Source organism: Zea mays, chromosome 1 (assembly GCF_902167145.1).
Source record: "Zea mays cultivar B73 chromosome 1, Zm-B73-REFERENCE-NAM-5.0, whole genome shotgun sequence".
NCBI lineage: Eukaryota > Viridiplantae > Streptophyta > Magnoliopsida > Poales > Poaceae > Zea > Zea mays.
The window spans coordinates 268,219,675-268,236,880 of record NC_050096.1 but is presented as its reverse complement, the minus strand read 5'-3'; positions in this window follow the sequence as shown (position 1 = coordinate 268,236,880).

Genomic DNA, 17,206 nt, shown 5'->3' with positions numbered 1-17,206 from the left:
ATCGAGCCTACATCCTAGGGGGCCAGGTACCAAGGAGGAATCAGTTATACCACACACAACAGGGACAAGGGGCACACAGATAAGTGTTAATACTACTTGATAAATAGTACTCAAAAGTACCTTACAAAAAGCAAAAGTATCACATCTGCTTTCAAGCGGAGCCCTAGCTCCATTTCTACTCTGCAGGAATGGACTACTCTACACCAGTGGGGCCGCGTGGGTAGCTAGCTCCGAGTGGCTCGCCACCGGAGGCGATCACCTCAGCACCGACGGCAGCGACCACCTCTGCGCTGACGGCAACTACCTCAGCCCCGAGCGGCTCGCTAGCAGAGGCAACCACCTCTGCAACGGGCAGCCTCACTAGCGGCGGCAACCACCTCTGCGCCGGGCAGCCTCCCTAGCGGTGGCGACCACCTCAGCGTGCACGCCATGACGAAGAGGTCCTCGCCTCCGTCCCCCTATGGGGGTGAGGACAAGACCATCCAAGCCATGGAGCTGGGAGCACGGCGAAAGGCAGCCCTTGTGGTCCGGCTGGGACCGCGTAGCCGAAGTTCGCCTCCTTCACAAGGCTGGTGATCATCCTTTTCCTCCGGATGCTGGAGGAAGAAGCAGGCACCAGCCCATGTGGGAGGCGAAGCCGCGGCTCAGCTCGCTCACCACCACCGCGAGGCAGATGAACATCCTTGAAGCCAAGCGCCAGTGGAAAAGCACCGCACCCACAAGGCCGCGCACCTCCTATAGAGGGAAAACAAGACCAGTAGCACCGGCCCACTAGGGAGGACAAAAGGCACAAACTCTCTAGCGGCAAGCCCAGCGGGGTGGATGACGCCGGCGCAAATGCTTCCACCGAACGCCGGCGCAGCCCGTCCAAGCAGGCGGTATACCATTTCGAGCACTCACTTAGTCTGAGAGCGCTCGAGATGAAGTCACAAGGCCATGGTAAATTATAGCGACACAAAGTAGAAACCTTGAAGGCAAAGGGGCGCAGAGAGCTCGAAGGCGAAAGGGCACCACGAGTGGTAGAGAAGCAATCCATGGCTGCTACTCGAGGGGTGAACCCCTTTTTAAAGACATATTTCCCCACTCGCGCCCCGAAGCGTCACGGGCAAAGTGTCCCCCAATGCGCACCAGGGTTCCCATCCTATGACACGGGGGCCAGGCCCCACATGTCATTCAAGCTGGCCCGAAGCGCGAAGAAGGCGAACTGTCACACAAAGAACGTGCAACCGCCCCGCGGTTATGTGCCCATTCATCTTCGCCGCAACCAGCGATCAAGAAGGCGAACCGCTACGCAAGCAGCATGCAACCGACCCTCGGTTGTGTGCCCCCTCGGCTTCGCTGCAACCAGCGGTCCAACATGGGGGCCCAGGCCCACATGTCATGCACCCGACGCACCAGTTACTGGGTGCAGAAAAGTCGCACCGCCGCTCGCGCCAATACCACGTCTCCTCGGGGCCGTCGCAGAAGACTGAAAAGATAAATTTTCAAAACCAGTGCAGCGACTCGAGGCACCCCGCGCATGGCCCAACAATGACATTAAGTGCGGAGGTCACAGGCCAGTCAACCGTGGGAACAGGCGTGGCAGTCGGCGTGACCATAGGCGGGCCGACAATAATTGCATCAACGGGCGCGCAGGAGCAACAAGCCAATCGCCAATCAGACTTTGGCCCCACCTGTAGGCTTGTATCCTCCCCTAAGGCGGGTCCGGAGGCCACTGTCGGTACCCTGAATTAGGGGTACTCTCTACTACAGTATAAATACGTTGTACACGTACGGCGTCTCCTAGCCACATGATGAACGGCACCCGACCCCACCATATGGGCAGGTCTAGGGGCACCACGTGGCGAGAAAAGATGATACACCCCAGGATGTATCATTGGGACCGGACCTCCACGGAGGAACACCAGACCCCTGTACGCACAACCCGGACCCCCGATTACGGCCCGGGACTCCCAAGAAGGCATGCCAGGTCCCTCGGATGGGCCCCAGGTCCCTCCGAGTAAGGTTCGGACCACAGCAAGGTCCCGGGACAGGGGGGACCCCAGCATGAGTAAGGGTCCGGTGCTGACACGTGTCCAGGCCTTATCCTGTGCGCTTGCGCTCCTCGCTCAGGCGGAGACCCGCTGCTGCCGCGTGGCTTGTGGCCCGTGACATAAGCCAGCGGGCGGAGCCTGACGTAAGGCCTCTAAAGTCACGCGGTCTCTGCATTTATTGCAGAGAAGACGCGCCGCCTGCCCACCACGCTGACAGGCAATGTTCCCTCTCAGCATTTAATGCGTCCTGTTCACTCCGCTGGCAGGTGGCGCCAGGGCCATCCTGCAGACGGCGCACCTGTCCAGTCCGTTGTCAAACAGTGCGCCCGTGCCGCGTGGCGCACTGTGCTCATCATCCCTTATACGAGAAGCTTCCCCTGCACGCCGATACTACGCAGATCTTGGATGTCAGGACGCGAGAAGAATGCTCCAGCGGCGAACATTTGTAGCTCCAAGTGCTACATCCATTATGTCCTTGGGCCCACATGTCGGGGCTCAGTACCTTTGTGCATGCCCCCCTTAGCTATAAAAGGGGAGGCATGCAACGTTACAACACAAGCTCGTCCAGGCTCCCTTAGACCCAACTTAGACTCTCAATTCTCAAGCTTCCACAACAATCCAACATATAGTGGAGTAGGGTATTACGCTCCGGCAGCCCGAACCACTCTAAACTCTCGCGTGTTCATGTGCTTGATGTTCGCTTAGCAGGACAGGCAAAACGCTTAAGCCTCTTAGGATTTAGGGCGGGTGCACTTCGCCACCCGACCGGAGAATTCCCTCTCCGACAAAAACCTAGGGCACCACGGGGAAGAGAGAGAGATGGGAGAGAGGGAGTTGTGCACGGGAGAATTGAATGAGGGGAAAGAGACCAGGGAGGGGGCGGCATGGGGAGGGGCAGCGCGCCAGGGGGCGCGGGCCAAGGCCGGGCCGAGTTGGGCCAGGCCGAGCTGGGTCGCACCACGGGTCGAAATCCCGCAGCACGCACAACCACAGATCAAAATCCAAATCGCGAAATGAAAACCGAACGAGACTAGGCAAACACGCGATTAAGCACGACATCAGACAAAATAAATATGATTCGGCATGATGCAACACCCATGACAACTTAGGTTTTGTTTATACGTAATACGGACACCAGTCGCTACACCGCTTTGAAATTGGGAAGAAGAAGTGAAACAGAAGAGAAAAGAGAGTAACACCTGAATTTGGTGAGTAAAAAGAAGTGAAAAAATTCTACCCCCAAATTCAGGGAGTTATAAACCTATCCCCCTTAAAAGAATCTCGCCCTCGAGATTCAAGGTTGGCCAGCAAAGAGTTCGGGATATTTAGCTATCAGGTCATCTTCACGCTCCCAGGTTGCTTCTTCCTCAGAGTGGTGACTCCATCTGACTTTGCACATTCTGATAGTTTTCCTCCAGGTGACTCTGTCTGCAGTCTCAAGAATTTGCGCTGGCTTCTCTATATAGGTCAAATGGACATGAAGAGCGCTTTCCTCAATGGGCCAATCAAGGAGGAGGTATACGTGGAACAACCCCCTGGCTTTGAGGATGATAGGTATCCGACCACGTGTATAAGCTCTCTAAGGAGCTTGTCGGTACCCTAAAACTAGGGTACCCCTTAATACAGTATGAAGATGCAGTACCCACGCGACTATCTTTAGTCGCGTGGTAAAGGAGCTATGCGTGGGGTCAGGCTGTGACTCGCCCCAGCCTCGGGTGACTACTCTGGGCCAGCAACAGCATCCGACCCCACCACGTGGGTGGCTCTGGGGCCGCCACGTGGCTAGAGAAGGTGATGTACTCCAAGGCATAGACAGTGAGTCCGGACCCCCATGGGAGAGTGCTGGACCCCCGGATATACGGTCCGGACCTCCAGGTTAGTCCAGGACCCCCACGGGTACGGACCGGACCTCTAGAATGGGATCCGGACCCCCCCCCGTATGGGGTCCAAACCGCCCACAATGGGGTCCCAAGACCTTACTTAAGGCCCAGGCGGGGGTTCGGAGCTGACACGTGTCTAGACCTACTCCGGTGTGCTCCGGACCTATCTACATACACTCCTGCTCCCCACTCAGGTGGAACCCTGATGCTGCCACGTGGCATACTGCGCGCGGGTTAAGCCAACGGGTGGAACCGAGCATGACGCCACTGGGCTTCGCGCGCCACTGCATTCATTACGGATAACACGTGTGTCTGTCCATTCCACTGACAGTTGGCATGCGCAGTCCGCGATACGCGGGCCATGCAGTTATTCACCATTACTCGTACGTTTCGGCTATCAATGCTGTATGGACTGCGGTCATCAAGACTCCCGGTGATTGCTCAGACGTTACTAGCATTAGTTGCTCACATAATATATTCTTTCCATTATGTTCCTGGGCCCAAATGTCGGGGCTCAGCATCCTTGTATGTGCCTCCCTTAAACTATAAAAGGGAAGGCACACAACATTACAAGGGACAAGTTCACACAGACTCTCAAGCTCTCACACTCTCAATACAACATACACACAGTGGAGGTAGGGTATTACGCTCCGGCGGTCTGAACCACTCTAAACCCTCATGTCCTCGTGTGTTCTTCCACCTTCCAACAGACAAGCAAACCGCTTAGGCCCCTCCTCATCTTAGGATTTAGGTCGGGTGCGTTCCGCCACCCGGCCGGTGGAATTCCTCCCACCAACATTTGGCGCGCCAGGTAGGGGACTTGGCTTTAGTTTTTTCGCCTGCCTTCTTGCTTGACACCATGGTTCAAATCGTCGAGCACTGTGACTTCATTCCCGAGGACTTCCCGATGGAGGAAGAAGCAGCATCCTCCATGCCACGAAGCTCCAACCGCCCTGCCACCGGCGCTGCTGCTATGCAAGCTACGCAGCAACACACGCATGTGCAGACATCCCAAGCGTCAAGGGCTACGCCTGGGGCCTCGTCTGCAGCCAGGGAGTTGCTGCGCAACCCCCCGGGTTCCATGGCCTCGCGGGGGCCATGAGGCAGTGGCGCGAGGATGTCGACCGTCTCCTCGGCATGGCATATTTTGGCTCGGCCAGGCCCAGGCCACGGTCATTCCGACGTCAACGCGAGGCGTCGGCATCGGTGCACTCACCCTCGATGAGGGGTGCACGGACTAATGACCTGCGTGCAGAGCTCAACCGCAGGCGTGCGGGCGAGGATGCCCAAATCTCTCTGGAGAGGGATGATGACCTACGAGTAGAGCTCAACCACCGGCGTGCAGGCGAGGATGCTCGGATCTCTCTGGAGAGGGCGCGTGAGTGCCGACAAAACTTCGAGGGTCGCAACCTTGACCAGGACTTCAGTCCAGTTTCGCCACAGACTCCAAGGGATGCCCGAATCCAGACGGGCGTCCCATTGGTTGGCATTGGCTGCTGAAAGGGAAATATGCCCTTGGGCAATTTCTATAAGTATTTTGGTGATTAGATGCCCAACACATATTCTTTAAGACCTAATGTGCCAAAGGTTGAAAAGTGCAAGTCAATGCATGAGGTATGTTTCTAGACTCAGTACATTTGTTTTTGAATACTAATGAGGTTATCTAAGTGCTAGAAACAGTGCTGAGAAGAAGAGAATCGAATTGCAAAAGACTTGGCTGTGTGCAGCCAAATTCCAGTTCGGCCTGGCACACCAGATTGTCCGTTGGTGCACCGGACAGTATCCGATGCGCCAGGCTGGTCCTCGGTGAAGTCGCAGCTCTCGGGATTCGACGGTGGCGTACGGCTAAAAATCACCCGACTGTCCGGTGAGTCATCCATGGCAAACTCGTCGCTCTCGGGAAAAGGATCAGCGGCGTACGGCTAAAATTCACCGGACTGTCCGGTGAGCCAACGGTCGCCAGCGCCAACAGTCGGCCGTGAAATCTGCGGGCGATGCGTGGTAGCTCCAACGGTTGGCAGGGGGCACCGAACTGTCCGGTGCGCCAAAGGGCCCGGAGCTGCAACGGTCAACTGTGCCCGATTTGGAAGGCAATCGCGCACCGGACATGCTACAGTAGTTGTCCGGTGGCGCACCGGACTGTCCGGTGCGCCACTCGACAGAAGGCAAGGATGGCCTTCCAAGTTTCCCTCCAACGGCTCCTAGCTGCCTTAGGGCTATAAAAGGGACCCCTAGGCGCATGGAAGAGTCACCTAAGCATTCACTAAGCATTCTAAGACTCCCACACTCCGTCTCCGCGTATTTGATCGATTGTGTTAGTGATTTGAGCTCCGTTCGAGTTGTGAACTCTCTGTGCTACGTTTCGAGCTCAAGTCTTGGCTTGTGTGCATGTGTGTGCTGCGGATTTGTGTGTGTTGCTCTCCTAGCCTTACTCTTGTGCCTTCTTTGTGACCTTTATTGTAAGGGCGAGAGGCTCCAACTTGTGGAGATTCCTCGCAAACAGGAGAAAGACTAGAAGGAAGAAAGTTGTGGCATTCAAGTTGATCATTGGATCACTTGAAAGGGGTTGAGTGCAACCCTCGTCCATTAGGGCGCCACAACGTGGAAGTAGGCAAGTATTACTTAGCCAAACCACGGGATAAAAAACACGTGTCACTTGTGTTGCTTTTTCTGTGATTGTTGTGTTCACAAGAACTCGCTTCAAAGCTACCTAGCCGTACTAACACTTTAAACTAAGTTTTGTGGCTATTAGTGTTTGATTTTACAGGATCACCTATTCACCCCCCTCTAGGTGCTCTCAATTGGTATCAGAGCCGTACTCTTCATCTAAGGGACTAACCTCCCAAAGAGATGGATCCTAAGGGAATGGGGATGGTGGTCAGCAACAAGGAAAAGGAATCCGTCTTCAACAAGCCAAGAGAAGACAAGCCTACTGACTCAGGCTCGAGACAAAAGAAGAGAGATGGGAAGAAGAAGAGGCGCATCAAGAAGATCATCTACTATGACAGCGATGCCTCGTCTTCTTCACCACACGACGACGACGACTCCTCAAAGAAGAAAACAGTTAGTCAAAACTATTCATTTGATTATTCTTGTATTCCATTTAATTCGAATGCTCATTTGCTATCAATTCCACTTGGGAAACCTCCACACTTTGATGGAGAAGACTACTCTTTCTGGAGTCATAAAATGCGTAGCCATTTATTTTCTCTTCATCCTAGTATCTGGGAGATTGTTGAAAACGGAATGCATTTTGATAATACTGACAATCCCATTTTCATAAATAAGCAAATTCATAAAAATGCACAAGCTACCACTATTTTGCTAGCATCTCTGTGCAGGGATGAATACAGCAAGGTTAGCGGCTTGGACAACGCCAAGCAAATCTGGGACACCCTCAGGATCTCACATGAGGGAAATGATGCTACAATGATCACCAAAATGGAACTGGTGGAAGGCGAGTTGGGAAGATTCGCCATGATCCGGGGAGAAGAGCCAACTTAGACTTACAACAGGCTCAAGACCCTGGTCAACAAGATCTGAAGCTATGGAAGCACAAGATGGACGGATCATGATGTCGTCCGACTCATGCTAAGGTCATTTACTATAATTGATCCCCATCTTGTCAATCTTATTCGTGAGAATCCCAGGTACACCAAGATGACGCCCGAGGAGATTCTTGGAAAATTTGTGAGCGGGCGCATGATGGTGAAGGAGGCTCAATACATGGACAATTGTAGCATCCCAAAAATTCAAATTCTGAAATATTCTCAAACTTGCTCTAAATTCAAAATGAATTTCAAATTTTGTTTCAAGATGTTTGTTTGCAAGTTGATATCAGCAAGTAAAATATAGTGGTCCATATTCTCTCTAAAATCCTCCTCAAAATATCCTACAAATATTTCCCCAGTGATCACCATCAAACTCTTTCAGAAATACTACCCAAATATTCCACCGATATATCTCCAAGTATTTTCTTCCTAAGAAATACCTTCAGAACCATTTTTCAAGCCCCCACAAATATTTTCTTCATAACTTTCTTCATGCTCATACGTATACGTATGCCTCCGGTGTCATACGGTGAGCTCTACAAGCTAATTACACTCATATAAGACAAATCCATGCTAATCTTCCACTAATCCTCTCATCCTCCCACTAATCCTCTCATCCCTCCCCCTAATCCCCCCACCATGGCTATAAATAGAGGGGCAAGGGCCTCCTCTCATCCCACCCCAAGCCATTTCATGGCAACTCTCTCCCCCCCACACACCCACACGCCCACTCCCACTCCCACTCCACCTCCCACACAAGCACACACTAGCACAAGGATCGTTCGGTCGTTCTTCGATCGTTCGTCCCCCTGTTCTTAGTTGTTCGTTCGTTTGTCCGATCGTTCGATCGTTCGTCCGATCGTTCATGGTTCGTTCGTCCGTTCATCCGATCGTTCGATCGTTCGTTCGTCCAAATAATCTTTTTCCTGCCGTTATGCTGCCAAAATTCCGATCGTTCGTTCGTCCGATCGTTTGATCGTTCGTCCGATCGTTCATGGTTCGTTCGTCCGTTCGTTCGCCCAAATAATCTTTTTCCTGCCGTTATGCTGCCGAAATTCCGATCGTCCGTTCGTCCGATCGTTTGATCGTTCGTCCGATCGTCCATGGTTCATTCGTCCGTTCGTCCGATCGTTCGATCGTTCGTCCGTTCGTTCGTCCAAATAATCCTTTTCCTGCCGTTATGCTGCCAAAATTCTGATCGTTCGTTCGTTCGATCATTAGATCGTTCATCGTTCGTTCAGAGTTCCTATTCATCGTTCATCGTTCGTTCATACGAACTATTCACCATCACTATTTTATCGTTACTATTTACCGTCACTATTTTACCGTCACTATTTACCGTCACTATTTATCGTTACTATTTACCATCACTATTTACCGTCACTATTTACCGTTACTATTACTATTTACCATCACTATTTACCGTCACTATTTAACGTCACTATTTACCGTAACTATTTATCGTTACTATTTACCGTTACTATTCACCGTTACTATTCATCGATCATCCGATCACCCCAAATTTCAACTACTCATCCATCATGCTGTCCAGTCCACCTAAGACCAGCGAGACCTATATTCCAGTTATACAAACTCCGGTGACTGTGATTTTCCTTCCAGTGGGAACTTCCCATCTGGTCACCCATCCTAGGTTTCTCCAAGTTGAGCACGCTTAACTTGAGATTCCTTCGAACCAGGCTTCCAAACTCAGATTCCAATAATTCTCGTTTCTAAATTCTTATCAAACTATTCCCTATCCAACCATGTCATCCCTTAAGCATGGTTCATATTCCAGAAAACTCCCAAAATACTCCCGTCCCATATTCTGCCTATAACTCTCCTGTTCATACTAAGTCAGACGATTCATTCGTCACTATTCTCACCAATAGTGAACTTCACTGTGCTACACCACATACACCCAGCTATAAATACACCCAGCTACCCTCTCCCTCTCCACACACACTCAACACCCTCAGCCAAGGAAAACACCCCACCCACTCAGTTACTCCGCTCTGCCGGCTACACGCATAGTTTCGCTTCGCCTCCAGTCCACCCTCCTATTATCGGAGCGTTCGTGCCATCTCGTGGAGGCCAGATCTGTAAGTCTACGCCAGGCGGTGGAGCCAGAAGCCAGTTCCGCGAGCTCTCCTTCCCCCTTCGCCGAAGAAGCACGGCAAGCTCACTGGATCCCTTTGATGCATAAATTACCTATGATTTTTCAACCACAACCCTCAGCCTGTTATTTTATGCATGATATGATTTTGAGACAAGTTATTATGGCCACCCATCCGCTTGCCGCAATCAATCCCTGATATAATTGTTACAAATGATTTGAGGAAAGGTGCGAGTTTTCAAAAGAAAATGTTTTTCAAAATGTGTATGATGAAGGGTTTTCACCCTTATCACCTTGTGAGTGGGATAATCAGGGACTCCCTGGTTTAGGGGAGGGCCTAAGGTGATGGCTCAGCTGGTTTAGGCGTGAGCAGAAGGATTGTCCCCTCGTATAAGGACCGGTTTGTCATCTTTCACTAGTTGTACTCATGATAAGTACAACCACTCGAGACTGTGTGGGCAGTCACTCAATCTGAACTCGTACGGTCCAACCCCAGGGTTATGAAGGCTGGAGAGCACCGGGAGGATAAGGAGGGGGAAAGTTTTGTCCGGTTTGGACATGGTGGTGGCCTGACTCCTTCCGGTATAACTGTTGAGGTTAGGACGTGCAAGGGAAGAAAGAGATTCGGATTCGGATCTCACTAATCATGAGATCGCAGAGCCGAACTAGTGGGTAAAGTGTACACCTCTGCGCAGAGTTTGAAAACCTATTCGAATAGTCCATGTCCACAGGAATGGACGAGTCTGGTATGGTATGGCAATTAATGTTTTGTTTTCGAAAAAGGGTGTGTTTGAGATAAATGGTTTTTAAAAGGTCCGGCGGTTGAGCCGTGAGCTATGGTGGACGGGAAGTCCAGTAGCTGTTTTTGAAAAGGAAAACCAGTGGGAAACTGCTGAGATACCTGGATGGTTTAGTCCAGGGGATTTTGTTATAATACTGAAAAAAAACTTCCTGCTCCTTTTGGAGAGGATGCGCTTTGCAAAAATACGAAATGTTTTTCAAAACAACTCTGCATAAAATATTGCTGTTTCTGCAAAATATCCTGAGCTCCACATATTCCATGCATTATATCTGATTTCCCCATTCCGCGGGTGAAGGTGGGCTGCTGAGTACGTTTGTATTCACCCTTGCTTATTTGTTGTTTTTCAGAAAAAGGAGATCGGGTAAGAGTTACGACTGTTCCCAACCTTGCCTGTGGCTGTTGGACCGCTGATTTGCTTCACTGCGTATATCGGGCTGCTTCAGCCCCACTCTGATGATATGTCCCGAGTTGTGGACCAACTCTTAAAGTTGTTCGCCACCTTTATAGGTTTGTCGTTTAAGCAGATCTGTAATCATCTGATGTATAAATGTGTTTACTAGCCTCCTAGGACTAGTATTTGTATCACATTTGAGTCCCAGAGGATTGGGGACGCTTCAACAATGCTCTAAACTGTCCACTACCCGTCTACGAGCCTCAATTTGTTGCTCTTAAGGCAACCAGTAGCAGGAGGCGCTTCCAAGCAAGGTGGCACAAGTGGAGGCTGCTGGTCTCAACGAGGATGAGATGGCGCTTATCATCAAGCGCTTCAAGACCGCGCTTAAAGGATGAAAGGAGTACCCCAACAAGAACAAAACAAGGGGAAAGCGCTCCTGCTTTAAATGCGGTAAGACTGGTCACTTTATTGCAAATTGACCCGATAATGATAGTGACCAGGGACAAGAAAAGAGCGGGAAGAAGGATAAAAAGAAGAACTACAGGAAGGCAAAGGGCGAGGCGCACCTTGGAAAGGAATGTGACTCGGACTGCTCCTCTTCCGACTTTGACGACGAAGGACTTGCTGCCTCAGCCTTCAACAAATCCTCACTCTTCCCCAACGAACGTCATACATGTCTTATGGCCAAGGAGAAAAAGGTACGTGTTTGGGACACACCCAAGTACACTTCATCTAGTGATGAATAATCATCCAATGATGAAGTAGATTACTCTAGTTTATTTAAAGGTTTAGATAGAGCCAAAGTAGAAAAAATTAATGGATTAATTGATGCTCTAAATGAAAAAGATAAACTGCTAGAAAAGCAAGAGGACATATTGTATGAGGAACATAACAAATTTGTTAGTGTGCAAAAATCCCTTGCTTTAGAAACTAAGAGAAATGAAATGCTATCTTCTGAGTTATCTGCTTGCCATGTATCTATCTCTAGCTTAAAGAGTTTAATTGATGAATTAAATGCTAAGCTAGAGAAAGCAAATGAAACTAGTTCATGTGTAGAGCATGTTGTTATTTGTAATAGATGCAAGGATTTTGATGTTGATGTCTGTGATGAACATATTATTGCTATTACTAAATTGAATGATGAGGTGGCAAGTCTTAATGCTCAACTTAAGACTTGCAAAAGTGATTTTGATAAATTAAAGTTTGCTAGGGATGCCTACACTATTGGTAAACACCCCTCAATTAAGGATGGACTTGATTTTCGAAAGGAAACCAAGAACTTAACAAGCCAAAAGGCTCCCGTTCTCAACATGGAGAAAGGGAAGGCCCCTATGGCTAGTAGTCCTCAAAGGAACCATGCTTTTATTTATGATAGGAAAATTGCCAGTCGTTTCAATTATAATAAGAGTTATGTTCATGCTGCTTATTATGATTCAAATGCTATGTTTGCCTCTAGCTCCACTCATGATTATGGTAGAAGTAGACCTAGGAAAAATCATGATATGTCTCATGCTCCTAGAAAAATGTGCAATAAACCCTCTACCATTTATCATGCTTTCAATACTTCTTTTGTTCTTACATGCAAAAATACAAAAGTAGTAGCTAGAAAATTGGGATTCAAATGCAAGGGAGACAAGACTTGTATTTGGGTTCCAAAAGTTATTGTGACTAACCCTGCAGGACCCAACAAGAGTTGGGTACCTAAAACCCAAGCTTAAATTCCTTACAGGTTTATGCATCTGGGGGCTCAAGCTGGATTATTGACAGCGGATGCACAAACCACATGACGGGGGAGAAGAAGATGTTCACCTCCTACGTCAAGAACAAGGATTCCCAGGATACGATCATCTTTGGAGATGGGAACCAAGGCAAGGTCAAAGGCTTGGGCAAGATAGCCATCACCAACAAGCACCCCATATGGAATGTATTTCTAGTATAGTCGCTTGGTTACAACCTTCTGTCTGTAAGTTAATTGTGTCACATGGGTTACAATTGTCTTTTTACAAACGTTGATGTATCTGTCTTTAGAAGGAGTGATGGTTCATTAGCTTTTAAGGGTGTATTAGACGACAAACTCTACTTAGTTGATTTTTCGAAAGAGGAGGCTGATCTAGATGCATGCTTAATAGCTAAGACTAGTATGGGCTGGCTGTGGCATCGCCGTCTAGCACATGTTGGGATGAAGAACCTTCATAAACTTCTAAAGGGAGAACATGTGTTAGGACTAACCAATGTTTTTTGAGAAAGATAGGCCTAGTGCAGCATGTCAGGCAGGGAAACAGGTGGGAAGCACTCATCATAGCAAGAATGTGATGACAACATCAAGACCACTAGAGCTTCTTCACATGGACCTCTTCGGACCCATTGCCTACCTTAGCATCGGGGGAAGTAAGTATGGTCTTGTAATTGTTGATGATTTTTCCCGCTTCACTTGGGTGTTCCTTTTGCAGGATAAATCAGAAACCCAAGGGACCCTAAAGCGCTTTCTAAGGAGGACTCAAAACGAATTTGAGCTAAAGGTGAAAAGGATAAGGAGCGACAACGGGTCTGAGTTCAAGAATCAGCAAGTTGAGGAGTATCTTGAGGAGGAAGGCGTCAAGCACGAATTCTCCGCTCCCTACACACCACAGCAAAACGGTGTGGTAGAGAGGAAGAACAGGACGCTTATCAACATGGCGAGAATGATGCTTGGAGAGTTCAAGGCGCCCGAGCAGTTTTGGTCGGAAGCTGTGAACACAGCTTGCCACGCCATAAACCGGCTCTATATGCATCGCCTTCTCAAGAAGACCTCCTATGAACTCCTTACCGGTAACAAACCCAACGTCTCCTACTTTCGTGTATTTGGGAGCAAATGTTACATTCTGGTGAAGAAAGGTAGACATTCTAAATTTGCTCCCAAGGCAGTAGAAGGGTTTTTACTAGGGTATGACTCAAATACAAAGGCGTATAGAGTCTTCAACAAATCATCGGGTTTAGTTTAAGTCTCTAGCGACGTTGTATTTGATGAGACTAATGGCTCTCCAAGAGAGCAAGTTGATCTTGATGACATAGATAAAGATGATGTTCCAACGGCCGTAATGTGCACGATGGCGATTGGTGATGTGCGACCACAGGAACAACAGGAGCAAGATCAGCCATCTTCCTCCACAATGGTGCATACTCCAACTCAAGACGGTGAACAGGTACCTCAAGAAGAGGGACAAGATCAAGGGGGAGCACAGGAAGAACAAGTGATGGAGGAAGAAGCACCACGAGCCCCTCCAACTCAAGTCCGAGCAATGATCCAACGACATCACCCCGTTGACCAGATTCTGGGTGACATAAGCAAGGGTGTAACTACTCGCTCAAGATTAGCAAACTTTTGTGAGCATTACTCGTTTGTCTCTTCTATTGAGCCTTTTAGGGTAGAAGAGCTCAACAACTTCAAGAGAAATGAAGTTTGGAACCTGGTGCCACGTCCAAAGCAAAATGTTGTGGGAACCAAGTGGGTGTTCCACAACAAGCAAGACGAGCACGGGGTGGTGACAAGAAACAAGGCTCGACTTGTGGCAAAAGGTTATGCCCAAGTCGCAGGTTTGGATTTCGAGGAGACTTTTGCTCCTGTGGCTAGGCTAGAGTCTATTCAAATTTTATTAGCCTATGCCTCTCACCACTCTTTTAGGTTGTTTCAAATGGATGTAAAGAGCACTTTCCTCAATGGGCCAATCAAGGAGGAGGTATACGTGGAACAACCCCCTGGCTTTGAGGATGACAGGTACCCCGACCATGTGTTCAAGCTCTCTAAGGCGCTCTATGGACTTAAGCAAGCCCCAAGAGCATGGTATGAATGCCTTAGAGATTTCTTAATTGCTAATGCCTTCAAGGTTGGGAAAGCCGATCCCACTCTTTTTACAAAGACTTGTGATGGTGATCTTTTTGTGTGCCAAATTTATGTCGATGACATAATATTTGGTTCTACTAATCAAAAGTCTTGTGAGGAGTTTAGCAGGGTGATGACACAAAAGTTCGAGATGTCGATGATGGGCGAATTGACCTACTTCCTTGGGTTCCAAGTGAAGCAACTCAAGGACGACACCTTCATCTCCCAAACGAAGTACACACAAGATCTTCTCAAGTGGTTTGGGATGAAGGACGCCTAGCCCGTGAAGACACTTATGGGAACCGACAGGCATGTCGACCTCAATAATGGGGGTAAGTCCGTTGATCAAAAGGCATACCGGTCCATGATAGGTTCATTGCTTTATTTATGTGCTAGTAGACCGGACATTATGCTAAGTGTATGCATGTGTGCTAGATATCAATCCGACCCAAGGAATGTCACCTTGTGACCGTTAAGCGAATTCTTAGATATTTAGTTTCTATGCCTTGCTTCGGGATCTGGTATCAAAAGGGGTCTACCTTTGACTTGATTGGATACTCAGACTCCGATTATGTCGGGTGCAAGGTTGATAGGAAGAGCACATCAGGAACGTGCCAATTTCTAGGAAGGTCCCTGGTGTCCTGGAGTTCAAAGAAACAAACATCTGTTGCCCTATTCACCGCTGAGGCCGAGTATGTTGCCGCAGGACAGTGTTGCACGCAACTACTTTAGATGAGGCAAACCCTCCGGGACTTTGGCTACAATCTGAGCAAAGTCCCACTCCTATGTGACAATGAGAGTGCTATCCGCATGGAGGATAATCCTGTTGAACATAGCCGCACTAAGCACATAGACATCCAGCATCACTTCCTGAGAGACCACCAGCAAAATGTCTTAGATTCGCGTAACATGGATTGATCTATAGCATACATGTGCTCTATGCCTTTGATCATGTTACTTTGAAGCATTTACATTACTCGTTGTATATTTGTGGTGCTCAAGTTGTACAAGACCTCCCCGGACCTCACAAGTCCATATGCAAATGGTGCACATATTTAGGAGGAGATATGCTACAACTTGACCCTTTGAGACTAACCTTTGTGTTTGAGTATACTTGATGTAGTCTCAAAAGTGCATTGAAAGGGAAAGGTGAACTTGGACGATGCAAAGACTTCCACTGCACTCCAGTATTAGTGTAGTCACTTCCAAGTTCATACTTATGCTCTCATTGCCTTTTTGCTCTTAATTGACATTTTTGGTGAGGCAATGGGGTTAAAGGGCCAAACATGATTCCGTTTTGGTGCTTAATGCCAAAGGGGGAGAATTAAGGCCAAAGCAAATGGATCAGCTACCACTTGTGAATTTTGAAAACAATAGAGTTAGAACTTTTGATTTGTCCAAAATACTCTTATTGCAAAATTTGGTCTCTTGTGGGAGAGAATTTTGATTATGGGAAAAGGGGGAGTTTTTGGCACTTGATCAATTTTTCTCTTGGAATATCTCTCGTTTTGCCCAAACAAGTGTGTTTGACCTAGAGATAGGGAAAAGAATTTGATTTGCAAAAACAAACCAAGTGGTGGCAAAGAGTGATCCAAATATGCCAAATTATAGTAAAAAACAATTGGATCTTCAAATTGAATTGATGTTGCACGTTTTTGTTGCTTTTTGATCTGTTCGCATAAATCACCAAAAAGGGGGAGATTGAAAGGGGAATATGCCTTTGTGCAATTTCTATAAGTATTTTGGTGATTAGATGCCCAACACATATTCTTTAAGTCCTAATGTGCCAAAGGTTGAAAAGTGCAAATCAAGGCATGAGGTATGTTTCTAGACTTAGTACATTTGTTTTTGAATACTAATGAGGTTATCTAAGTGCTAGAAACAGTGTTGAGAAGAAGAGAATCGAATTGCAAAAGACTTGGTTGTGTGCAGCCAAATTCCAGTTCAGCCTGGCACACCGGACTGTCCGGTGCGCCAGGCTGGTCCTCGGTGAACTCACCGCTCTCGGGATTCGACGACGGCGTACAGCTAAAAATCACTGGACTGTCCAGTGGTGCACTGGACTGTCCGGTGAGTCATCCGCGGTGAACTCATCACTCTCGGGAAAAGGATCAGCGGCGTACGACTAAAATTCACCGGACTGTCCGGTGGTGCACCGGACAGTCTGGTGAGCCAACGGTCGCTAGTGCCAACGGTCGACCGCAAAATCTGCGGGCGACGCGTGGCAGCTCCAACGGTCGGCAGGGGGCACCGGATTGTCCGGTGTGCACCGGACAGTGTCTAGTGCGCCAACGGGCTCGGAGCTGCAACGGTCGATTGTGCCCGATTTGGGAGGCAATCGCGCACCGGACAGGCTACAGTAGCTGTCCGGTGGCGCACCGGACTGTCCGGTGCGCCACTCGACAGAAGGCAAGGATGGTCTTCCAAGTTTGCCTCCAACGGCTCCTAGCTGCCTCGGGGATATAAAAGGGACCCCTAGGCGCATGGAGGAGTCACCAAAGCATTCACTAAGCATTCTAAGACTCCCACTCCGTCTCCGCGCATTTGATCGATTGTGTTAGTGATTTGAGCTCC